At 43.0% G+C, this 26,133-nt stretch overlaps 1 long non-coding RNA gene across 2 annotated transcripts in view; it reads right to left on the minus strand.

Moving 5' to 3' along the window:
- Positions 1–4,904: 4,904 nt before the first annotated feature.
- Positions 4,905–26,133, minus strand: part of LOC148054727 (uncharacterized) — a 51,882-nt gene continuing 30,653 nt past the window's right edge. The window contains exons 2-5 of one of the 2 annotated variants that reach the window (XR_015706881.1): positions 25,210–25,360; positions 24,500–24,586; positions 5,566–5,719; positions 4,905–5,139 (exon numbers count right to left, since the gene is read on the minus strand). This is a non-coding gene — a long non-coding RNA (uncharacterized LOC148054727). Of the gene's footprint in view, positions 5,140–5,565; positions 5,744–24,499; positions 24,587–25,209; positions 25,361–26,133 lie in introns of both variants that reach the window. The other variant, XR_015706880.1, reaches the window with a different exon arrangement.

Here is a 26,133-nt window from a genome sequence, read left to right on the forward strand (position 1 = left end):
TCTCATTTTCTGCCCCAACAGATATTCAGTTACTTACCTGGAGAAGCAGAGCAACTCAGAGCAGGAAGACTGCAAGAGAGATTCCACTCTGGTCTGTGGGAGTATTCCCACCAGACGTGAGAGAAGCAGTTTCACATCCTTGCTATATATCTGGCCAAATGGCAACTCAAACCCAATCCCCACAGCCCAAATTAGGCACTTTCACCACCCCCACATTCAATGGCAGGTCTTTGATTTTCCACCCGTCATCACCTCTTTTCTTTACAGGTTGGACCTCCCGCACAGCTACTGGATGAATCCCGGTGACTTCTGCAGACCACCAGACTCTTCCCTTGTACTTATCCTTCATTAAAGCCAGAAATGCACCTTACAAAAGAGTAAAGGCTTCAAATAATTATAAAACATACCCCAAATATGTAAATAATAATCCAGTACCCCTAAATACTTTTAAAAAAGAGAGGGGAACATATATCTGACTTCATTAGAGACAAAACACATGGCTTGTTCTGTGTACTTTCCATCAACCTATACCAACACAGCAGGTACATTCCCTGTGCCTTGAAAGAGGCACCGCACAAGATTAGGTGGTTATTTTTGTGTCATGTCCTTGTCAGTATTTCTCAGCCATGTTCCTGCTCATAAGGGAGGGCATGACTGTCCAGCTTTATGAATGAATAATGTCAGCCTTTGATTGATTCATGGGCAGTCTGCTGAAGTTGATGTCATTTGTTAAATGTGAAAAATACATGCCAAAATTAAATGCCAGTCCTTTCTTGTCATCTCCCGGCAATTAGAGCTAGCCTTCATATGAACATCAACTGGTTTATAACACCATGTAAGTGGAATGTTAAGGATAGCATTTTTAGCTATTCAAGCGCTTGGGTGAAACTCATGGATATTTCTTGGGCATGCAATGTGATTCAGAAGTAGACATTCCTTGCAATACTAAGAGTGTGTCAGAAAGAAAACTACCATAATTCTACAACATTAACGGATTTCAGCAATCGAAACAAGATCACTCACACAATTCTACAAAAGAGCTTTACACACTACATAATTCAATAGTCTTGTAAACCCATAGAGGATGCAATTTTATGGCACTGATGAATCAACATGGAGGCTTTGGCACTAGCAGTATTCCTCCAACACACTGAGTAATACCTTTCTCCACATGGAGACCTGTAGTGGGACTGTTTACAGATCAAGGTGCTGCTCAACATGAGCCCAAGAGCAGAACGAGGTCCTTCAGGTAAAATTACAATTGGCATGTTAAATTCAGAAATCTGTGTGTTAAGAGTTTGAAGAATTGTTGTCCTATCATACCATGTTATAGACATTTGCAATGCAGAGCTCGATTTTCTTTCTGTTTTCACTGTTCTAAGAATAACTCTTATTCCAAGGTGCATGCTGCTTTGAAAACTTTAAAATCTGCAATGTAAAGGTAAACTGGTTACACACATCAGACACTACTTTGAGTATTTTTGTCAGATCCATCAATAAAACCTAATCCTGACAAACGACCATTTCTAACACTGAGGTAAATCCCCTCCTAAAGGAAAGATTACCTGAATTCCAAGAAGACAGAGTATTCTTTTCCACGGTAATTGATACCTAACTAAAATCCAAATATCAAGAAAATATTTAACCTGGTTTTCTTCATGCATTGTGTATTTCTTGTGTTCAATTCAAAATTAAAATGAAATGAAAATTCAGTGAAAATTTTACCTGCAACTGCACAAAAAAATGAAATACTTTTCAAACTCATAACAACTCTTCCCAAGAACATGGGGAAATGAAAAAAACTACCTGTGAGTTACAGCCACGTTTCCCTAGTCACCCTCAAGGAGCCTGGAGGTGTTCAAACAGATGAACCTGGGAAGGCAGCAGGAGGGGCAATGCACAGAGGAGAAAATGAAAAGGAAAGCACATGTGATTACCACCCTGTGAGTCAGAGCAGTCACCCTCAAGCCAGCCCTCCTTGCATTGCTGCTGAGGTAGCCAGACAACCCCGTCCCTCCTTGGTTCTGTCATACTCGCCATTTCATTGTCCATGCTCTAGGACATCCAAGAAAGCCAGTCTCTTGATCGATAACCATGAAATGCCTGGGGACTCTAGTCTCCATCCCAGCATTGGGTGATGCAGAGCTCTCCTTCTGGTTAAATGAACAAAACTCACACCAGCAGCCTTGAAGCTGAGGGGGCACTCAGTGGCTTTACGCAAAGTGGTGCAAGCACCTCAGCTCTTTCCCTTAACTGGTCATCAGTAATGACAGGAGCTCCAGGGACCACACGAACTGGCCTCCACACTGTGTTTCTGTTTGTCAGCTCCACAACATGGACACCTTCAGACAAGTCCATAATCTTCAGGAATATCCCAAACGTAACCTCTTTTCTCAGTGCCTTTTCCATTCCCTCTGCCACTCACTGAATGTAGACTACATTGCAAAGGAAGGTTAGCCTGCGTTCATCAGATGTCATTCTCCATCCACAGGTCTTTCAACGTGAACAAAAGTGCTTTATGCACTCATCAGCACAAATCTCCCCCTCTGACAGGATCCTCTGTCTGCTTGGAGCATCTCAGGGAGTTCTGGATTGTTACCCTGAGTGGCTGCTAACATGTTTCTGCAGTGATTGCCTCTCTCTCATCTTTCTCCTCCTCTCTCTGCCCAGATGTGCAGTGCTGGCTGCTGAACTCAACCTCAGTGAAAGACAGCTCTGAGGTCTGAAAGAGGAATGCGGGACTGTGAAAACAGGAATAGAGAAGGAATAGCGTTATGAGTCCAGGTTGTAGGACAGTGTCATAGGGAAACTGAGTTTGGGAAGGGATCTTATAAGGTCATCTAGTACAATCTCCTGCCCAAAGAAGGGTCAGCTGCTTTGAGCATGAGATCAGACCCTGTTGTTCAGGGCTTTATCTGATCAGGTCTTGAAAACCTTCATGGGTGGAAATTGCAGTTTTCTCTGGACAACTTGTTTCAACTCTTGAAAGATCTCATGATGAAAAAGCTTTTCCCTATATCTAGTCAGAACCTCCCTTCTGTCAATTTATGTTCCTTGTCTCTTGTTCTCCTGATATGCACCACTGTGAAGAGCCTGGTTTCAACTTCTTGATAGACAAAGCCTTCTGTTCTCAAGGCTGAACAAGGCCCATTCCCTCTGCATCTCTGCATGGGGTATATGCACCAGCCACCTCTTGGTGTCCCTCTGCTGAACTCTCTCCACTTTTTGTCAAAATGTCTTACTTCTACTGGGGGTCCAAGTACTGAATGCTGTATGCTTGTTTTGGTCTAAAAAGTGCTGAGTAGAGGAAGATAATCACCTCCCTCAACACGCTGGCTATTCTTCTGCTAATACTGCCCAGGATACTGTCAGTGTATTTTCTTTCCAGAGCACACTGTTGGCTCATGTTCAGCTTGCTGTCTGTCAAGACACCCAGGTAATTTTCAGCAGTTCTGCTCCCCAGCCAGCCAGTTCCCAGCCTGTACCGTTACCAGGAGTTATTCTTTCCTAGGTGCAAAATTTTGCATTTGTCCTTGTTGAATTTTATAAGATTCCTGTTGTCCTGTTCCTCCACCCTGCCTAGGTCTCTCTGAATGGCAGCTCTGCCCTACAACATATTTACTGTTGCCGGCAATTTGATAACATCCACAAACTTTTAAGCACTCCACCACCTCCTCCATGTCATTGATAAAGATGTTAAATGGGACCTATTATAGATACCTACAGAGTCTTTTTTGTGCTTCTAGGTAGAAAAACACCCATTAGCCAGTACCCTTTGAGCTCTATCATCCAACCAGCTTTTTACCCATTCAGATCATAACATCATAACTTGAATACAAGAACACTGTAGGAGACAGTGTCAAAAGCCTTGCTAAAGTGGAGGTAGATGACATACACTGCTTTTCTCTCACCCACAAACCTAGTCATTTTATAATAGAAGGTAGTCGGCTTGGTTGAGCCCAGTTCACCTTTGGTAAATCCATGTTGCAAATAATTTCTTCCCTTTCATGTTCCCAGAAATGTGTTTCAAAAAGCTACTTCAAGAAAAGACAAGACAGAGCACATGATTTGTCCTGTTCTTGTGCAGGTAAAAGATGATCAGAGGAGCAGTGTTAGGGGCAGAGGTGATTCTGCCTCACTACCCTTCACTTCTAGTCTTATCACAGCTCAGTAGTGAGGCTCAGGGCTTTCCAAAGTGGCCTATCCAACTTGATTCTGTATGTTGAATAAAGGCAATGAGAAGGCTCCAGGTGACACAAAAATCAAACTAATGACCTATGCACATTTCCAGACACATTACCTTGTCCCACCAGTCCATATCAGGCACTGAGCCCCACTTGAGGCTTTTAAAGCCCTGCCTGGCACTGTCCCTACTGTCATCTCCTTCCTGAAGGCCACAATCTCCAATGACAGCTAGATTTAGCAGAAATAACAAAACTGGTGTGTAATACATGAAGGCTTATGAACTATGCCAGAACTTCCATAGGAAATAACCCTGCTGTATGCAGAGCTAAATGTGCACATAATCTTTATGTGCAGTTGGTCTCTCACTGGTGAACGTTTTGCTTCTGTTCCTGCATTACATCATAAACTGGAGAGCAGAAGAGGTCAGATAGCAAATACAGCTGAAGTTTACTTAACTAAAATGTCTGTGGATGATCCATGTATGAAGAATACATCCAAAATTTTATACTGGGGAGCGGAAAAGTGTTTAAAAAGAGTTTTGAATGAATCCATATGTTCTGTAAAACTGTGTATTTTTATGAATAAATCCATTTTATTCACAGTTTGACAGGCAACATTCAAATATTTATGTTGATCACAGAACAAAACCTGCTCGGTTTTCTGATAAGGCATTGAGAAAATTTATTTTGAAATCAGCAAAAATGTTTATTTGTGTCATTTTGTAATTTTTCTCAGTATTGCTTCTTGATAATCATTTGAGCAAGTTTTCAATAGAAAAAGGTGTTCATTACTCCTTGAGTTCAAAGGGAGTCTCCACCTGCCTCACACCGCTTTCGAATCTCCACCTCATGCCATTGCCCTCCAAACCAGCACTTCAGAGTTGAATGGCTCTCTTGGCAGATTGCTGGAAGCCTTCTCTTCTTCGGATCTGTAAGTGTGCAGCAGCCAACTGGCCTGCAAGTAGCAACAGAAAATAGTTAAGTTAAAGAAAGCGCCAAAAAGTTTGGATGCCTATCTGAATGCTAGCTGCTTCCATTAGTAATAATCCATTGTTCAGTGAGAGAGCTAGTGCTAATGACCCCTGTCCAGGAAAGCATTTAAACAGAGGCTTAACTCTGTCCCTATTCAGGCTGGCACTTATGTCTCAGTTTAAGTGCTGTGCTGAATAGACTTTTTTTTCCCTGAATCAGGGCCAATTTCAGTTCATCATCCCTGAGGAACAGATGCATTCTTCCCTCCTTTCTAACAAATGTGGAAAAGCATGTAGCTAATATTTAGCATGGAAAAGGGAACAGTCTAGGATAAAAAGAGGAATCTCCTGTCTTCCTATCAGCACAGACCTACCTACCCTGTGCTCCCTCAATGCTCAGTGATACTCACTTGGGGCTTCTCATGGGTGGATGGTGGAGGTCACTGCAATCCTCCACCATGTGAAGCAAGAGGATTGTGTCACATCAGGTTGGGTTAATGAGAGCGCCTCCTCCTAAATCCATCTTTGCATTCCCAGGAAGTAGCAACTCCTTTTTGCAAAATGCTGTAAGATTCAGGGGAGAAAGAGCTACCAAGTGCAAAATACTGTTAGTCATTATTCAATGAGTCATGGCTGATTATCCAACATCAATACAGCGGTAAGAACGTCTCATCTCCTAAGGGTCAGCTATGACCTTATGAATAGGGGATGGGAGGGGATGCAGCAACTGCACTATGTTAGGGGGGAATTTTATGACTATACATTGACAAAGAAGTATAACGAAGGATACTCTAAAAGGTGTAAAGGGCTGTTAAGCACCAAGCTCCTACATCTGTCTTCCACAGGCCCTCTTTAAAACTCCAGGAGTGGGTTTTTTTCAGCAGCATATTTGCAGGCAGCCACAATTACCCCAACCACTACCTTTCTCTGCTAGGTAACACATGGGGCTACCATCCCATGAGACACCTCTCCCCACAGATCCAGAGAAGCAGGGCTACCTGAGCCCCTGGCAGGGCTGTCTGAGGCACCTGAGCACTGAGCATGAGAATAGACATATTTCTGTATGAGTTCAACCCAAGAAAAGAAAAGTGACGTTTGAGACTTTTAACTTTGTGGAGGAACTGGTGATGCTAGCACAATATACACTCTAACTTGCAGAGTTAACAGTACTGGCAAATTAAATGTTGTTTATGTTCAGCACAGGCAGGGGAGGAAGGAAATAGGAAGATTAATTAAAAGTTGTCTAGGTGGTAAACATGATGACTAGAATCCATGGAGCAGCTCTCGGTCCCACTGGAAAAAAGGTATACTGATGTCTTTAGCCCTGGTACAAATCAAAAGCATCCCTGTCATTAAGATGCTAAAACCAAGTCAAAAGGAAGGTGGACATTTTCCTTTAATTTCATTGAGCTCGTCATTTAACATGAGAAGGAAGAAGGGGAATATGAGGAAGGTGCCTCTAAGGTCACTGGAAGGGATGTGCTAGAACAGCTTTGGAATCTGCTGCAGGGAGCCTGCAAAAGTGAAATCCACATTGAACGCTAACATTGGACTATGACAATGTTTTCATTGCATTCAATGTGTTTCACAAGGTTCAGCTATGTAAATATATGGGCTGCTTTTTCCCTCAATACCGAATGCAGCTTGCAAAGCCTAAGGAATTTCTGGTTGCATTTTCTCATATATGATCTAGCAGCCTTCCTTTCTCTTTCATATTATAAATATATTATTACAAACAGGCAGTGAATAGACCTTTTTTTTTTTTTCCTTGCATTACTTTAAAAAAATGAATTGTTATCAGATTTAATGATATGATAAGCTTTAAAGTTCCCCTGGGAAGCTACCACAGCCATACTGATTTACATAAGCATTTTCCTACACATAATACAGCATGCAAGCTCTCTGATCTCATTATTCATTAGAAAATTAATGATATCTCTCAAATGTGAAAGCAGACCAGTTCTGCAGAGAGTGCTGGAAATTGGCTAGTTCTCGACGCGGTAGTCATTTTCAATTTACTGGCTTGAAAAAAAGATGCTTTTAAGCAAATAAAAGGGTGCTGACATCAAACAGATACTTGTCTTGCTGCCAGGGAACGAGATGCCTTTTAAGGCAGGAAGGTGGGACTTGAGTGATGTGAATAGGAAGAAAAGAAAACAAGCCAGTCAGAGTTAAGCAGCTCTGCCCCATTCATGAAAAATGTCTAGGCTCATTTCCTCATTGCCAGAGGTCTTTTTTGCTTAAATTCTAAAGCCCTTGCTCTGTTCTTGCCAATAATAAATAGCAGCCTGTTGTTAGAAAAAGTGCAAACTATGGAGGTTTTTTTAAGTGCTTTTCCCCAGGCTACACAAATTGAGGCATCCCACAGATCAAGAGACAATGTTAATAAACCCCTCAAAACTTTGCTGATAACTATATCCCAAAATTGAGACTGTCTGAGATTGTTGCAGAATGAACTGTGGCATATTCACTCATGGAGAGAAAACACTGATAATCAAGGATAGCATGAATTGGCATATGACTGACCAGATTAAGATCTGATTTTTATCCTGGCTCTATTTAGATTACAGGACCAGCAATTAGCAAAGGCTAGATCCACTATACAAGTCTGCTAGTTTTGGATATGACTAACAAACAGGATGATTGTTTCTGTCGCTGTAGTAACACAACTGTCAGGGCATGGGGAGGGGGGGCTCTCGCTGCACAGTGTCTCAAAGTGGAACACCTTCCTGTCCATCTCTTATAGTAAAATGGATGAAACCTGTGCCTGCTGCTTGTTGAAGTAGATACAGTCTTTCTTTGTAAGTTTTGGTTGCTGCTTTTTAACGCAATTCATAGCTCAGATAGCAACAGAAATTATTCTGGGGTGTGGTAGAAAAGGGATATTAGACATGCACTGCAACATCCTGTTTTGGAACTAGTTTAATATGAGGCTCACAGGCTCAGCATTACAAAATTCTGCACTCAAGCTGTCACTTGCCAAATTTTTTGCACATTAGTTTTGTTTTTTCTTTCCTGTGATCGGTAGCGACATAAAAGGAAACATCTGGTTCTGCAGTGTCCGAATTAGGGGATGCCATAGGAAAAACACACCAAAGCAACATCAGATTTGAAATAACCAAGCAGCGTGAGAATTTGTGCAATTTGCAAACTCTTCCAGCAGGGAACCAGAAATCTACCGCTGCGGTGGGAATTTCACCAGGCTTCCACCAGTGCAGAAAGAGCGCTACTGTTGTATTGATGTTTTGACCACATCTTCAACCATTATGATATCCAACAAATACAGGATGCAAAATAATTAAACAAACTAAAAATCATCCAGTTATAGCTGCCACCTGAGTGTCAATTGTGGTTTGGAGGATAAGACTTGCACACGTTTTCTGAGTTGAGAAAAATGTCCTCCAAAGGAAGCAATGGTTCTATCAGAGAACATTGCTATGGAGGTCTAATGAGTATATATGTTTGGGGTTCAGATTAAAATCTCTGATGGGTCTTTATTAATAATAGGAGCTATTAGGCTAAAATATCAAGACACATTTGGAGAGAGAAAGAGAGGTTTCCAGTCTAGAAGCAAAGGATTGTTCTTACATGATTCACCAGCTGCAAAACTCTTAAATGGAGCCCCTCAAATCTGGACCAGAAACTATTGTACATGAAGTAAAATTATCTTAGCCACAGGATAAATCTGTGCAGCCCCAAATCTTGCAGCCGAGAGCAATGTGGTCAACATGTACAAATATCTGGAAAGTGGTTATGGTCGGGAAAAACAAAGGAAGTGTCTCACTCAAGGCAGCAGCTGGGCCAAGCGCACTCACTGACTTGTCTGAACTGTTGGATACCAGAATGGAACAACCTAAAGATACTTTACAAGCAAGGTTGTGAACTAGGTTATACTTAACATACAATAGGTTATACTACCTATGGCATGAACCAGTCCCTGCCCCGAAGAGCTTACAGCTACAGTACCAACACAGACAGGTGACGTGACTTCCCTCAGGCAGCTGGAGACAAAGTTGGAAACAGCATGGAGGTCAATCTGCTTTAACCTAACAGCCCACTGACCTGTACAGCCTTTGCATTACTGTGATTATTGCTGCTGCATTAGTATCTAGGAGCCCCAAGGACAATGATACTGTTGTGCTAGTCCCTGTACAGTCACACAACGAAAAGATGGTCCCTGCCCCAGAGAGCTATCATGCTAAAGCACTAGACACAGCAACTAGAAAGACAGGGGAGCACAGAAAAGCAATGAGATGAGAAGTATTTTTACAAATATTTTCCCTTAAGTTGCAGTCCAACAAATACTTCAGGGTGACAGAAGACAGCACTGAAAGTAACAGATCTGATCTCCTGTACCACTCCTCCCTTCTGACAGCATGGGTCTTTCTGCAGCCAGGTGAAATGGCCTGGGGAACTGAAAGGGCTGAAAAATAACATTCTTTTTCTTTAATGGGTTGGTTTCTGGCCAGATCTGCTTCCCATTCAGACTCAGAACAAGGACACAGAACAAGAGTAGCCAGCAGACATAGAGTAAGAGTGGGACTGTTTCTTTAGGCAGCAGTGATAGCTGGTTTTAAATGTCTGTTGAACCAAACACTGCCTGGGCAACTATTGGTCCAATAGTGAGACCAGTTAAACGATGAGAATGCCTTTAAAGGGAACATTATAGGTAAGGATGCTTCCAGGACTAATGAAATTAAGGTCTTTCTCTAGAAATGTCAGTAAATGTATCTGAAAGAAGCATGCACTATCTTGCTGTTTAGTGATTAGTTTGCCTTCCATCTTGGCAGGAGCCACACAAAATGATACCCCGAAAAGGAGGGAAGATTAAGGAGCAAAATTCCCTTTAAAAAGCTCAAAATGCCAACCAAGTATGCCATGTATAAAATCAATAGGACATGCTTTATCTCTCCGGAAAGATAGGAGTCATGAGTTTTGAAAGAATGTTATAGACATTGAACACAACTCACCATAGAAGAGCTATGAAGTATTATAATAGTCTTGAAAATGTGAACAGCAAGACAACTATGCAACCTCCAAAGAATTTGCAAAGAAAGGTGCACAAAAAGGATCATGGAATGATAGAAGGCCATGAAGGAGGTGGCAGGAGGATCCATTCTGCTTTTGAGCTGAGTGACCACAAGAGTTGGGAACAGCAGTCTTAGGTGAATGGGTGAAGGTGGAGAAAAGATTCACAAGTGAATTGAGTAGGGTACAGAAAAGGTGTAGCTAGCTTCAGAGAGATTCACTTGTGTCCAGCAGACCTAAAGCTTAACTGTGAATGATAACCTTTAAGATATGAGATGACCCTAGATGCATGACCTGTAGATTTCTACAGCTGAGGAAAGCCTCAACGAGAACTCACTCTGAAGACCCTAATGAAAATGAGTCACTCCTATCTGGGGAAAATCCTAGAAAACAACTAAGGCTATGAACAGAGGCCAGGGATGCCCTCAAATTGGCATCTTGTTTTCTTCTAAGAGTTACAAAATGCTCCAAAGCTCTAATCAAATCCCAGACACGGGCATTTCTTACAAGGGGCTTCACTCTGTTCCTTGTAGGTTTGCCTGGTGCTTGCAGTTAATGCAGGAGGATCTGGTAAACCCAAAGTACTTCTAATTAGTACCAACCTAATTTCCCAAGGGTTTGTCTAGTAAACATGGACTACAGCCCAAGGCGAGATGGAAAATTGAAGGCAGCGGGGTAGATTTCTCACCAAACCACCACCATCACTTTGAAGGTTGGTATTACCTCCTGCTAGCTGTTGTGGAGACATTTTCTTATGGAAGTGTGTAAGCTCTTGTCTCTTTGGCAGTAAGTAAGCCATGGAGAGACACTGACACAGGGCAAGTGCACAGTGTCATGCTTCTAGTTCAGTGCCCAAGTTTGGAGTCAGGATGATAATGCACTGCTGTGGGCTGCATTTTTAAGATGGGTGCCTAAATCCACACTTCTGCTTCTAAAAGCAGGTACTTAAGAATCTAAAAATAGATCTGCATAATTATCCTTTGGAAAGCAGTTTTTAAACTGTGCAGCTGACACTTGGGAATTCCAAGTGGCTGATCAAACTGAATAGAAAACTGTAGCTATAAAGTGAATGAGCGACCAGACTATATTGAAAAGACTAGCTTATTATGACGAGAAAAGCCAGTAGCACTTTTCCCATGATCACCCTTCAGCACCCTGATTTCCACAGTACAAAGTCCAAAGAAGAGAAGAATTTAGTCCAGTATCCCACATCTGGATATTGCCCTATTCTGTAGTTTGTTTTGTGTTTTTGTTAGACCGAAATTTTATTTCAGTGGGATGTTCTCTTTAAATTGCAAAGTGTATGAGGCAGCTTGTGTATTCAGGAAGCTATTAACCACAAACCTCTGATTCCGGGGGAAGAGAGGGGAGGGCAAAATTACGGGAAATTGAGATTTAAAAAAAAAATGGTGTGGATATTAGTTGAAGAAAGCAGAAGGTATTGCTAAATGAATTACACTAAATAGAAGAAAATTCTGGATATGAAAGTATATTTTCAGGAGCGTCTCACAAAATTTTCTCTCTCTCTCAGCAGTCATACCTGTGATGTGCACCGGGTACCAGCAAAGTAAGTGCCAAACAAAGAGCAGAATTTGAACTGTAACATTAAAACTGTGGAGTTACTTCGAAAAATAATAAAAATCTAACATCAGGTTTAGTATTGCTATTCCTGGTGTGATCACTGCTTTAAGAAGCTTCTTGCCTTTAGTCTTGATCTGGATTCATCACATACACATGATCTAGCACAAAGCTAGACAGCAACAACACACAATACCTGATATGGCATAAGCCCTGCTGGTACAGGATTAACCTCTCCACAACTTCTAAGGCACTTGGACCAACAAGGTGAGATGACACAATGTTTATCTTTGTGTCCCGTGGAGGTGGTGTTTGTGATCTGATGTTACAAGTCCTAAAGCTAGGTTCATCATAATGTCAAACTGCATCCAGAGACATATAGTTTCAGATGAGCTGAATGATGAAGATATAATTTTTTTCTTTCAGAACAAGGGCATCTAAGAGAGATCAGAACACTAAAACCTTCTAGGAGCCCATGTTTCCCTCCATTGAGGGAAACATGGAGCCTACACAGCTAGCTCAGATGGAGATGCCTAGAGACAGGCAAGACAACTGCCATTCCTACTGTTGCCTTTAGCCAGCTATACCTCAGGTGTCTAGTCTCACCTGGACACTTAACGGTAGGTGAGCTGAATCCTGACTTGGATTTCCAGAGAAATATAGAATTGTGTAAGACTTATTCTGCAAATCATATACACTTCTCTTTCATTGGCTCCTGGAAGGTTTTTCCATTACATGCTGTGACTCTGCTGGTACCAGGTAGCTTGGGATAGAGGTATTCCAGGGAGGCACAAAACGTCTGATACAATGACCCTAGTGTGCTGCAGATCCCGAAATAATAAGAGTGTGACCTACATCTGAAGCTCATCTTATGGGACAGCAAAAGCAAAGAAAATTTTTAGTCTTCTCCACTGATCTGCACAGGAGGTGGTCTGTAAAGGGTGCCTCACAGTTTTCTTCTCCTCTTCTCTGCAACCCAAGAACCATGCAATGTTTTTTTTTTCCAGTAGACATGCTAATGCTCATTCATATAATACTAAATGAACATGTGATATATTTAGATCCATATTCTATAATATTTACAAAATACTTTTTACATTTCACTATGGAAGTTTCTGCTGCACAGGAAGATGAAGGTCACCACGGCTGATACTGTTCAGTTAAAGTGGCCATTAAACAAATGTGTATGTGCACAAGCACGCAGCAGTGGGAGAATACTAAACACAATGCAAGGTGATGGACCTCCTATGATGATATTTTTTTCTTTCTCATAGGCAGAAGGCTGAAATGGATGTTCCAGCAATGAGTCACCTCCTATTCAGCTTGCTCAGGTGCTGACCTCAGTGGCAACAATAGCAGTATCAGCTTTTTTGAGAAGATTTTCTTTTAGATCCTCGCATCTTGAAGCTAAAGGCAAGTTCCAAACTCCTGCAACACTTCTTACTTACTATGCATCCTCCTGGAGGGTTTTTTACAGCTTCTCATTGCTGCAGCAGGATTTGAGTTGCTTGAGCGATACGGAGTGAATTATCATGGGCCATTTCAGTATGTGTACTATGATCTGAGAGGCTTGAACTTCATTTGGGGTGTCTGAGACAAAGCAGGAAGAGATTATAGTGACATTATAAGGACAGGTGCACTCATCAGATGTACCAGTGGGGAAAGTAGTACAGTGAACATGGTGACCAAGTATTAGTGTCCATAAGTGGAAGAGGGTAAACCAAATTCTTCTACCTGGTGGTAGAAGCCCCACTCCACACAATGCAGGAAAGGGGAAGAGAGAGAGTGGTGTCATCTCTGTACCAGTGTCCCTGGCTCTAGAGACAGCAAATTGCCAGCTCAGCCTTGGGAAAAGAAAAAGTAGCTGCAGAATTGCTGTGCTGAGACCACTGGCATATCAGCACATACAAATGGCTACCTTGAGTTTTGCAGATCCCACTCTGCTGTTCAGACTCCTTAAGTCTTGTGCTTTGTATTGGTGAGTGCTGCAGCACCAAAGTTTTTTCTCAGTTCTCCCACGAGTGTCTTCCCACAGACCTGCAAGATATCTATACAAAAGCCAGAAACAAAGGCCTATAGCTTCTGAGCAGAGCTAGCAAAAACTTTCCAACAAAATATTTTTATCTCATAAGGTGTCATTTCATCAAAATTTAGCCTTTCCACTGGAACTTGCTAGTTTTGACAATGTTGCCATGCCAAAACCCACACAAAATTAAAAAATAGTGTTTTAATAAGATCAAACACCTTCTGTATTGGAACAAATGCTAATATTTTCCTTTTAAAAGGAGTTTTATTTTTGTAATTTAAAGAAATCAAAACCAGAACTAAATGCTTACATTTGATCCCTCAAAGTTCAAATAACTCCAAAATATATTTTTACGATTAGTCTGTTTCAGAAGATTATATTTTTGTTCAATAGCGGGGAGATAAATCAAATATCTGGTGCAAACTTGGCATGTCTCCAATGACAAGGTTGTGGAGTCTTATCAGCAGTACTTCTAAGATAATATGGAAAGCCAGAACCACACAGCTCTTCCTCTTTTCTTATCATGTGCTCTTCCTCACAGATTTTGAGAACTAGCTCTATTAGGAGAGGCTGTTGGGATGTTGGGAAGCCAGGAATCTTGGAAAACCCTCAGAATCAATAGTCAGTGCAAATCTGTGTGAGCTCTGTGCCTACAGGATTTCATGGCACCAGACTTCCAAATATTCCCATGGAAAAGGCCACTCACTGGGGCAGAATTGGGCCCTTTGCAAAGGGTCCATGTGACAGCTGTGCAAATCTCTTTTCTACCAGGCCTTTTGCAACCTCTTCATGAGGTCATTTCATACTTCAGAAATGGCCCTTTCTTTGAAAACCCTTGCTGTTTGAAGGGGACTACTTACTTACTCCACCTGAGCTCCTCTTTTCCTTGAAAGTCAGGAGTCTCCACAGCTGCAAGTCCGTTAAACAGCACCACACATCAGCAGACTCCTGTGCCCAAGCAGAGCGCTGATCATGAACAAGGAAGACATCAGCAGAGCACACCCAGGTGCTGGCCCTTTACCAAAAATTAATTCCACCCCTGAAGTGCACAATGACAAAATGCACTGCCTTTCAAAAGGGCCATCCACAAAGCACTATACCAGACCATATGGAGATAATCAAACCAGCCTGCAAGACTGTCCACCTACCATAGTGCTCAGCCTTGTCTAACACAACCTTCATATCAAAGAAATTCAGTCCTCTGAACAGAGCTGCTAAAACTGAAGAGGAGGGTAAAGCTACCCTGTATGGAGCCTTAGGGTCTATACCAGGCCTGACACCTATGCTAACTTATTTAAGTTAAGCAGCCTACATCTGCACAGCACTGTATCCCATGATGTTAGCCTTTTCAGGTCTTGTATGTCAGTGTGAAGAGTACTGGGGCACCATCACCACCCATGCGCTTTGGCACAAACATCTGAGAAGCAAAAGCAGTAGATCGTGTCCCATGAAATATGGGTGACTGCATGGCACTTCTTTTGACTTCTCTACAGCTACACCTAATAATTATGCCCTTTTTGGGAAAGCTATTACCAACTCCATGGCAAACATGCACTGTATGATATGTGTAGTGCTCTTGTAGAACTGGTTTTTGTGCTCAGTTTAGCAGAGGTGAGTTTATTGGTATGAGCTGCAGCAGTGATAAAACCTAGACAGTTTCAGATAATGTCACTGGTGGCCATCATATAGTTAATACTAATTGGGTTCCTAAATACTAGGGGGACAAATTCTTGTAACAGGATGTAATTAGTGGGAGTTAGACCGTGCTTTAATTTGTTGCTTAGTGCTCCCATGAAATTGGTTCCTTGGGGCACATCAGAGAGGAGAAGAAGTAAATTGAAAAGATATTTTCCAAACTTTTATTCCTGTGACTTGCTCCACTGAAGCCAATGAAAATACCCACATCAGTAGCAGAGTTGTGAAATCAGTTTCTTCCTTTTGATTAAATTATACAGAGAGGAACGTAAGTTACAGGATTATAATATCGATTCCCCTAGGCCAGCCACTTCCCCCCAATAAGTTGCATCTTGGCTGGGTGTTTTTGCAGGATTTCTTATCTCAGCAGCCTGTAGTCAAGCAGTGGGAGCTGGGAACAAAGACAATCAGGAAAGCAATGGTACTGTTGTTTCCCTCTCTGAATTAAAGTCATCTGAAAGCCTAGCTGATAGCTCAGAGCACGATGTTGAACGGCGCATCACTCCATAACAAGAACAGCAAGCCTGAAAGCGTTTGCCTCCGCTGCAATTCAATCAGGGTGCCTTGCAGCTCGAATTGCTACTATTTTGTGGGTCACTACCTCCTCCAATATTCTGTGTGCCCTCTCTTGTTTTCTTTTCATTTGCTATGCAGGCTCGCAGACCTTCCTGCTAGGTTTCACTTGGGAGGCCCAGAACCCCTGTTCTGCAAATCCTAACAGGACCTTGATGGATGCTAATGTCTCTGCTTTTCATATCATTTTACCAGTGAAACCTTTGATCTGTCAGCAGTCTTTATATCAACGCAGTCATCTCATAAAATGGAGAATATGACAAAAATATCTGTTGTGCTAACGTAGAGTATTTCCCCCCACCCCTCATAAAAATGCAGCATTAGGGAGTTTACTTTAACCTTCAGCAGCCAGAGGTGCTGTGAGAGTAGAACTGGGAGCAAAAACTTTATTTCATTTTCTTTTTTTTTTCTTTTTTTTTTTTTTAAAGCAGTCTGGTAAAGGAACTTGTAAAGCAACAAGTACTGTACATTATGATTCAGAGCAGCAAGGGACAGCTGGAGAGACTTGATTGGCTCCAGCCCAATGAAACAGAGGCTTCTTGTGACCAGCTGCTGTGCTGCAGCATGAATGACAAGGGTAATAATTGATTACTAACTGGCAGCTCAAAAGGAAGAAAGAATTAACAAGAGTGATGAGGTGCTTTACAGCTTGGTAACTGTAAAACCAGTAGAACAATTAGGGAGAAAAGAAAGGGTTTTCACTTCTTACCTTAGAGTTACAAGGACAGTGCTAGTTATTGTAAATCGCATGACAAGCAAGCCAGAGGGGCAGGTCAGTGAGTAATATGGGGGCTTTGCACGCCCACAGGTCCTGCAGAATCATTCAGCAGATTTACCGGGGAGCAGCTAAAACTCAATCAAAAGCATCCAGCCATGCCAATTGCATTGGTAGTCAAGGCAAGGTCTCTGAGCTGTCAGCCATAATATCATAGTGGATCTGAAACCTCCAGCGAATGGTGCATTGTGACAAACCAATTCTTTGCCTTTCAGTGGGTGCTCGATGGCACATACACTCTTTCTGCCCTGAGAATAAACGCATGCCTTTTTCTTTTCCTTCTTTTTCCCCCCGCCTCCTTCTTGTAAATGGCTTTTGTGTTCACCAGTAAATGCACTGGATGCATTGTGGCTACACCTTTCTTCAAGGGGCTTGTACTGACCTCATGCTCTGGGCCATGTAAAGCCTTCTGGCCACTGAGAGCCAGGCTCTGCCCCTTTTTCATGCAGAGTAGCACCTCACTTTGGGCCAGATCATGGCCAGCATGCCAATGCAAGAAGTAAGGGGCCGTAACGTGTCCTGTGTCTTGCTTCTCATACACAGGGGAATAATAGCCTCTGCGGACTATGCCCTTTCCTTAGCCTAAGTGGGAAGAAGGGAGAACTTGATGGATCCTTCATTTCCTTTCCCAAGGCATCTGGCAGCAGGAAGCATGTGCTGTGCCAGCTACAGACCCGTCACGGTTTGCTCCCTTCCCAGAGCAGCAATGAGACAGGTCTGTCCCAGCAGTAGCTCAGCAGTGGGTGGTTCCTTTCCTGGGGCTGAAGCACGATGGTCTGATCTAGCTCACTGTGAGCAGAGCCGATGAAATCAATGGGACTAATCACGGGGAAAGGTATCGTTTGGCATGAGCAAAGCTGGCAGCCTCTGGTCTGACATATGGAAAATGCTCTTCTAGCTGGTTGAAGTCTCTTCAACCTAGTCCACCCTCACCCCTCCTCCCACTCCAGAATCTGCCATCCTTGTGCTTATGAAGTAGCTCCTTACCACTGGCAAGGTCTGACACCTTCCAACTCAAACTTAACGTGATTTCTCTCCTATCTTTAGCCATCTAAAAGCTAAACATCTCATCCAAATTGGGGTTTTAGTCATCTTCTACAGCCACTGCAAAGAAAACTCTCCCCCCAAAGGTGAATTCTTACTGCCTACCTCAAATGCCTCCTTTAGGATGGTGCACCATCCACCTATCACACTGGCCTCAACAACTACTTTAGAGCTGACTCTGAACTTTTTGGAGGATAGAGGAGAGACATTGTCATGCCCTGTTCAGGGTCTTCCTCTGACATTCAAGACCAAAGAAGTCAGTGAGTAATGCACTAAAGGGATTGGGATCCGTCCCCTCTGCAACTAGAGGTGCAACTCCTTGGGCTGTGTGGCAGGGAGGACGGTGGGCTAGCTTGCTAACATAGCATTTCACCAACAAGAAAAACTGCCGTGATGAAGGGGAGCCGAGCTGCTCCAGGGTAGGGGTAATTGGGGCTGTCCTTGCTCCCACTGAATGGAACATTAATGGAACAAATTTCAGACAGAGGATATTGCAGTGGAGCTCAGGATGTACAAATGCAAATGGTACAAGAGGCATGTCTTCATCAGTCCACCCTTGAAGACTCCCCTAAGGACTGTAGAGGGAACTGTACTAGAAAATCTACCAAAAATTCAAGGCCTGGGGGTGGGTTGGCAGGTCTGGGCTTTTTGTTATTATACACATAGAGCAAAAATGTGCTTGACTAATCTAAACCTTGTGTTGCTTTCTTATACTGCTAGAGCAATTATAGCTGAGAAAAAAAAACACATCACCCAATATGGAAATACTTTTTTTTCATGTTTGACATTTTTACATTTTTACTGACAGGGCAAAGCCTATGATTTAATCGGTCTCCATTTCCCATAACTGCTGAGAAGGAACTGGCCCCTCCTCCACATTTCTCAAAGGGCTGATGATTAGAAAGAAGGCCATGCAAAACTCAAAGGAGTTAACTCCATCTATCATGTAGCTCTGTTGAACTAGGAAAAAAAAAGAGAAAAGAAAAGAAATACTTTCTCCCAAAGGTTTTGGTGTGCACTGCAGTGTACATAGTGATTGTGAGTCTCTGTGGCAGGAATGGGATCATTTTGAAGAAACAAGGTATTTTTGCCACTCATTCAGGAAAATTAGAAGCTATTCTGCTTTTCTTTTACTAAAGCACATTCCTTCCACATCCTTTTTTTCACTGTTATTACTCTTTTTTGTAGCAATGCCACAGCCTGCTGGGAAGAAAGAAAGAAAGAAGATGATCAGGAGGCCCCAGCTCTGCTCTTGTCAAAGGTGATGGACCCACCTCAGTGTGTCAAGCAAATTGCCTTCAGTATGGACCAAATGGAGACACAAAGTACTAGCGTCCTGTCCCAGGAAAAGACAAGTGGCAGCTGTTTCCTCCAGAGAAGGTGTAGAGATGCAGCTGCAAGCAAGAAAGAGCAAATAATCGGGTGGTCACGGAGACAACAGAAACTGAAAGCTGAGCACAAATTATGTCATCAGTGCTGATCAAGGTTTTTGGAGCTTGGGAAGAATACAAAAACTAGCCCAGATAAGGAACTGATCTTCTCAAATCTGTAAGATTACAGTTAACTTTTCCTTTCAGCCCTATCCCGTGCATGCTGGCACCGTCCCCTCATGCTGCTGTGATGACTCAAGGGAGCGGGAGGGTTCCACAGGTGACCAGAAGAAATCTCACCCTGTGGAAACATGGCATAAAAGTCCTGTGCTCATCTAGGGGCAGCGAGAATTAAGATACCTACCTGCTCTGCAGGCAGAAATGTCCGTTGTTGTAAGTGCTGTTAGCAGACAAGAACTTGCTGTCAGTGGCTTATCAGTTTGCCACGTTACTAAGTTCAAGTATTACCTGTGCAAGACCCTTGGCCATAGTGGAGAGGGATATTCTGGGGTTTAACTGTTGGTTTGGTTTTTTCCTAGATGTTAGCAAAAATAGTTTAGCTGTTTGTAAGAACAAAGAGGCAAAAAGCCAGGTTGTCCTGGCCATGCCTAAAAAAAGTATCTATAGGGTGATTTTTGAGTTGACATTTTCAAAGAGTCCATCCTCACTAAGTCCCAACTCCTCAGAGCACTCACCTGGGACCTGTCTGTGCATGCACAGACCCAAGGGAGCAGAAGGTCCCCCTCAGGTCTCACCAGGAAAACAGGAATGAAGTCCAACTTTCCCTGTGGCTGCCTCTGCTGACCAGCCTGATCCACACCGAAGGGAACTGAAGACTTTCTTGGGGGCAGCTGGGGTGGTCTGGCTGCCACTCCAGCAGAAGGAAGGAAAAGAAACCAGTGATCAGGAGACCAAGAAGGGAGTAGGGGAAGTAGAAGCAGCATGACTGAACGAGACAAAAAAAAAGGACTGGGACAAGGAGACAGAGTTGGATATGGGGACAGAGTGAGGAATAAGGAAAGGAGATTGGAGCTCACCGTGAAGGAGAAACTGGACTGGGACAAGCAGACATGATTTGTTGTGGGAAAAGGAGAGCTGAGAGTTGGTATTGATTTGGGACATCAAGTCTTGAGAGAGACTCTAGGAGTGGATGGGCAAGAAGAGAGAGGTCTGAGAAGGGAAATTGGAACTGTGATTTACCAACAGAGTACAGTGTGTCTCACAGAGGACCAACAGTGTGTCTCACAAAGGATTTGTTCTTATCCCATTTTACAGATGAGTAAACTAGATCACAAGGACATTAAGCGACTTCTCTAAAGATACACAGGTAATTATGAAGTTAAATATCAATCATCTTTCACATTTCTACTCAGACACAGGAAGCCATGGCTTGCCATGTGACCACCCTTCTTTTTGAGACTGGACCGATTGCCTTTCATACCTTCACAATGAGATGTAGGAAACTTCAGTTTTTCTCAGAGCTCTCCTGCTGACCAGCAAGCAGCATGGATCGCTCACTCCACCTCTCTGGAGTCCTATTGCCTGTGGCTTTCAGGACAATGTGTGATGCACCAAGCAACTCACTAAAGCACTGCATTGTGGGAGACCCAGTCGAGACCCAGAGCATGCCCTATGAGAGGGAAGTAGGGCATGAGGTTTTTCTTATTCAATACTGTTTGCTTACAGAGGTTTCAGGTTTTGCTGCAAAGCCAAAATTCACCAAGGCAAAAAATTAAAAAAAAAAAAAAGTAAGGAAGAGAGTCTGGTAGTCTCCAATATTAAGGATCCTGAAGAAGAAAGCAAGAAAAGGAACTACCTACCTGCAAGTGTACTTTCCTACCTTGCACAACTTTATTTATACAAGTGGGTCTGGCTCATGCGGCTTGTTCAGACAGCTCCAGTGGGACTTATTTAGTGAAAAGGACAGTACAGGAAAGGATTTGTAAACTCTGGGAGAAACCCAAATTCCTGTGTAAAGCGTCTTTGGAATCTTTCAACAGCTTTCCAGTGACTTGCCCTGTTCATTGCGGGTTTCTAAAAACATACTAACAAGCGGACAATAGCTTAGCAGCAAGCAGACTAATCATAATCATAATCATAATGCCATCGTTATAATTATTATCATTATTATTATCATCATAATCATTATCATCATCACATTATTATTCCACCAGATTTACCAATAGAGAAGGAAGGGTAATTCCTCTTTGTAAATTATCAACTGCTGCTGAAAGTGCAATACGGCCTCAAAGAAACCCTCAGACATTTTTCTCTGCTTTCGTTATCACATGCTAAATGCATTACAATCTGCCATGCACCCTCACAATTTCAAACTTCAAAATTTGTGACTTCTGCTATTCTACAAACTTCAGAAACGAATCAAGATATGCGTGCATTTTGACAATAATATTCCATGTCCCCATTTAAGAAGGAAAAGAATATGGAGGTATCATTAGATACTAGGAATTTGCTCACAAAGATGTGGAATAAAGTGGGTAGGTGCCTCATGAGACTGCAATCAGATTAAAATTACTTGTGATTCAAATTGAAAGTAAAAGGCACTGATGCACTCATTGCTTGCAATTAAAGTGCACATTGAAGAGGAGTTAGTATTATTAAGCAAAACTGAAAGTGTTGCAGATAAAACACCTATTCTGCTAATCCTCTGGTCAGACATTCTCATTTCTTCACTTCACCTACACATGTGCAGGGCTTCCCCTCTGCTGCCATCAAGCTTTCAGAATAAACATCATTATTTCTAAACCAATTTCATTACGGTAAAAGTTAGCAGCACAGAGTGCGAGACCCTGGGAAAACTGTTCTGAGAAGAGCATTGGTCTTACAGTAAAGCACTGGACAGAGACTTCTGAAATGGGTGCAGTTCCTAGGTCCTCTGTAGGTTTCCTGTGTGTCTGATCAAGTCATTCAGTGCATCTGTGCTTCAATTCCCAAACGTCAAGAGGGGTAATACCACAGCGTTCCCACACTCAGCGTGACAGGACTGTGTCAAGTATAGACTTTGGAGGTTGCGTTTGAGACTTTGCTTCTGCTTGGTCTCTGATCTTTGTCACCAAGCTGCCCATTAGTCTCATTCAGTGCCAAGGGAGGCTCAGCTGGGCACAGGGAACCCTCTGCCTCTTGACAGGCTGCTCCACATATGGAATACAGTTGTTCTCTACCTGCACGCCCCCTGGAGCACCAGATTGACAGCATGTGTGCAGAATGAATTCATGGAGAAAGTACTGTGACTTTCCCTTGTGATAGTGGGCCCCAGAGAGCAAAGACTGGAGATTCCCAAGGCTGGAACAAGAGCACATGAAGGAAGAAAGTTCAAGAATTAGGGCACACAGCAGGGTTAGGGGGCAGCCTTTGTCTTTAGTCTTGTGTATTTTTACATTAACTCATCAGATTAATCATCGAAGGAATACAGGAATGGTCTTGTGAAGTGAGATCTGCAGAACAATCTTTGGACTGAAGTAGCTTGTGACAGCCTAGCGGGCAGAACTTTAGGTCAAACTAAAGAGACCTGACCTTTTAAAGAAAATGCTGACCCTGATCCTGCTTTCTAAGATGCTTTTTAGATGGGCTGTATATGATCACTTCACACTGCCTGCCTTCCTGAGCTTGCACTTCTTCCAATCCTTCTGCTGAGCTTCCCGGTATACATTTGTGCTTGTGTCTCATCCAGGCCAGGGAGATATATCTTGCTAAAAATTCCCTCTCAGATTCCCTTCCTTTTATACAGTGAGAGCAAAACAAAGGAACCATAACACAGCATGCAACTGTAGCCTTCAAGTTTAAGACCACATTAGCAAGAATATATCTACATTCACATTAGACTCACAAGAAAAAAGCCTGGCAAGTCTGGGTTGTTTGAAGCTATGAGAAAAGGAGGAATAACAAGAAATGCAATAAAACTATCTGGTTGCAGAAGAAATAAAAGTTGAATACAGGAAAGCACAGAGCATGGGCAATGGCTTTTTGCTATTACTTGTCAAAAAGGCAAGAGGGAGGCTTTTTGAGAGCAGCTAATATCAGCAGTAGGGGAATTTCCCCACAAATGGGAAAACTGCAGCAAAATTTCACAAGGAGAGGATACGTGAGAAACAAGTTCTGATGTTCAGCACCACCTCACCCCACCTCACCACACCTTAAATCCCCCTCTTGGAGGAATGCCTCGTGCCATGCAATGCTTTAGCATCATGAGGTCTCATGCAACTGGCAGGAACAGCTACACAACTCTGGAGGCTTCCAACCATACAACTGCCTGTGGGCTGCCAAGATCCTGCTTCATACTCATAGCCCTGCAGACTTGGCCCAGCTCCAGCCAGGGGAACTCATGTTTACCTCTAGCCCTGCGTGCTTTGTAATGCCTGGCAACACAGCATCTTTCTCCATGAGTGAGTAATATGGGAACCATACTACTAACCTAATTCAGGCATTCAAAGAAGGAAGTCAGGCTTTCAGAAAGCGGCACCTAATAATAAACGTGGCATTGCTTTGATTCCAGGGGCACTATCACAACCCAATTAGACAGAGCAGCTGTACTAGGCTCCTTGGGCCAGAGGAGCCCAGGCACCAGGCTGTTGGTCAGGATGGGGTTCCCTCTCCATCCATCACATGAGCATCACTGGCTTTATGATCTCCAGGAGGAGATGGCTGTGGGTGCCAGGGGCAGATCTGCAGAACGGTTACATCAGGGCACTGTGCATCCGGAAGTAAACCCAACAGGAAGGATATGCTCTTGCAGGATACGTTTGTCATATTACTTGAAGTTTTAAAGACTAAATTAGGTGAAAGGCAGCTCTTTCACTCAGATATCCCTCCAAGACTGGGGGGACTTCACGCTGTCTCAGAAGAGCAGTGCAAGCACAGAAGGGTTTCAGTGCAGCTGAAGAAGTGCCAGTGATGACAGACGCAATGTAAGTGAGCACAGAGCAAAGCTCTTTCAGTTCATTAAAACGTAAGGCTTAGAGCCTGGAAGAGGGGAAGTTGGAATCAGCCCTATGGAAAACTCCTGTGGAATTTAATAGAAAAAAATATTACAGATTTTGAAAGCTTATTGCGAATATTCCTTCCCCTGAAAAGGTTTTGGGGTTTTTGCACTGGTTTCCTTGAAATCTGTCCTCACACATTTCTGTGGACCCTCCTGGATTCATACCTATTACATTTCACTAGACTTTTCCATGCAGACATGCAAACTGAAACCACAGAAAATATTTTCATGCACCCTCCACCCTCCAGAGCAAACCCACCACGTTCTCCCCGACTCCAGCGAGGTGCGACACGGCAGCTTCCTCAGAGGTGCCAGCCAGCTGCAGCAAGCAGAGAGGCAGCAGAACCTGGGTGGAGGGAAATAAAGCCAGCTTTTAGGTAAAAACCCTGTGCTCACTGCCTTTTTCCTCCTTTCTTTTGCAGCCAAGCTGCACAGCGCTAAATCAAGAAACTCACAAATCCGAGCAAGTTTATAGGCCACTTTTAGTAGAGACCAGTGACAATCCTAAATATGAGGTGTCCATGAGCTAGCAAATCCTGCTCTGGTGAAAGTGAGCACACCTCCTGTTGAGACGAGAGGGAGCTGCTCCCAATTACACTAATGCTGAATATGGCCCCATTACTGACTTTTTTTTATTGTTGGACATTGTTAAAAAAAAAAAAGACACTGGAAAAATGTGCATTCTATCAAGTGTTGTGAAACTGTGTGGGTTGGAGAAGGCTCAGTTTTTAATAAAGGAAACATTCATTGCATCCCATTTCAAGGACTTCTGTTAGATAGAAAGGAGGAGGCAAGCAGGAAGCTGAAGCCTTTCTCCTGCTAGTTCTCCCTTTGCTATCAAACAATAACAATTTTAATGAAAAAGAAAAGAAAAAAAAAGGAGAGGGGGAGTAGGAAATCCCTTTTCTTTCTTCTTCATTCTTAGTGGCTGTGTACGTGTAACCGTGGAGGCCGGGGAGATTTCCTTACCTTTGCCAAGGTCAGAGCCTGGCATCACATACAGTGCGAGAGTGCTGGATGCTCAGCTGTCTCTGTGGTGTCCTGACTGTGTCCCATTCACAGGAAAAGGTGACAGACTAGCCTTTTTCCTGCTGCTCTCAGGTTAATTTTTGAAAGGTTCCTATGGAATGTAAAAAAAAAAAAAAAAGTGGTATTTTAGAGGCAGATTTAAACAAACCTGAAAACTCAGCATATGATCCTTGAGTGATGTCTAGGCATACCAACAGTCTTCAGTCCTATTACATTTTGAGAGGCATTTTCCACCAGGACAGTATCACCCTCCAGAGTTTTAGGTATAGTTCATTCTTCCCAACTTCCCTCTACTCTGCTTCCTCCTTATTGTTTTCATCTGCTAGTACATCCCTGCCTGATTTGTCATAATTTCATGTTGACATACTGTAGTAAGACAATTGCAGCTGCTCTCTCTGAAGAATGCAAACAGGGATCTGTCATCTCCTCTCCCTTCCTCCCCTTCCCCCTCCCGGCAGGGATGGATTTCACTGGGAATGAAGGGACCATCACCACTGAGCAGTGGCTGCGGTCTGCCCGTGCAGAGGGCTGGCAGATGATCCCTTGTCAGTCAGATCTTTGTTTGGCAATTGCAGTTTATGCTCAGGCTAAATGCTCACCCGTCCAAGTGTGTGTATGTTTATATAGTCAACTCTGGGATGCAAACGGCATTCCTCTTATCATACGGAGAGAGGATATGAGCTCATTCATAAAGAATCCCAGCTCTGGGGTGCCCCACTCACTTAATCCAAGCATCCCCTGCATGCCCCTTCTTCTGAGAGGGTGGAAGAAAAGCAAGCACAGTGCTATTGGCTTTTAATAAATGGGATAATATATTTCAGAGAGGAGCTCAGACAGGAGAGGAAATGAACTTGGCTAGACAGT

This window comes from Nipponia nippon, unplaced genomic scaffold, assembly GCF_047370975.1.
Source record: "Nipponia nippon isolate SJK-2023a ecotype South Korea unplaced genomic scaffold, ASM4737097v1 scaffold_3, whole genome shotgun sequence".
NCBI classification, from domain to species: domain Eukaryota; kingdom Metazoa; phylum Chordata; class Aves; order Pelecaniformes; family Threskiornithidae; genus Nipponia; species Nipponia nippon.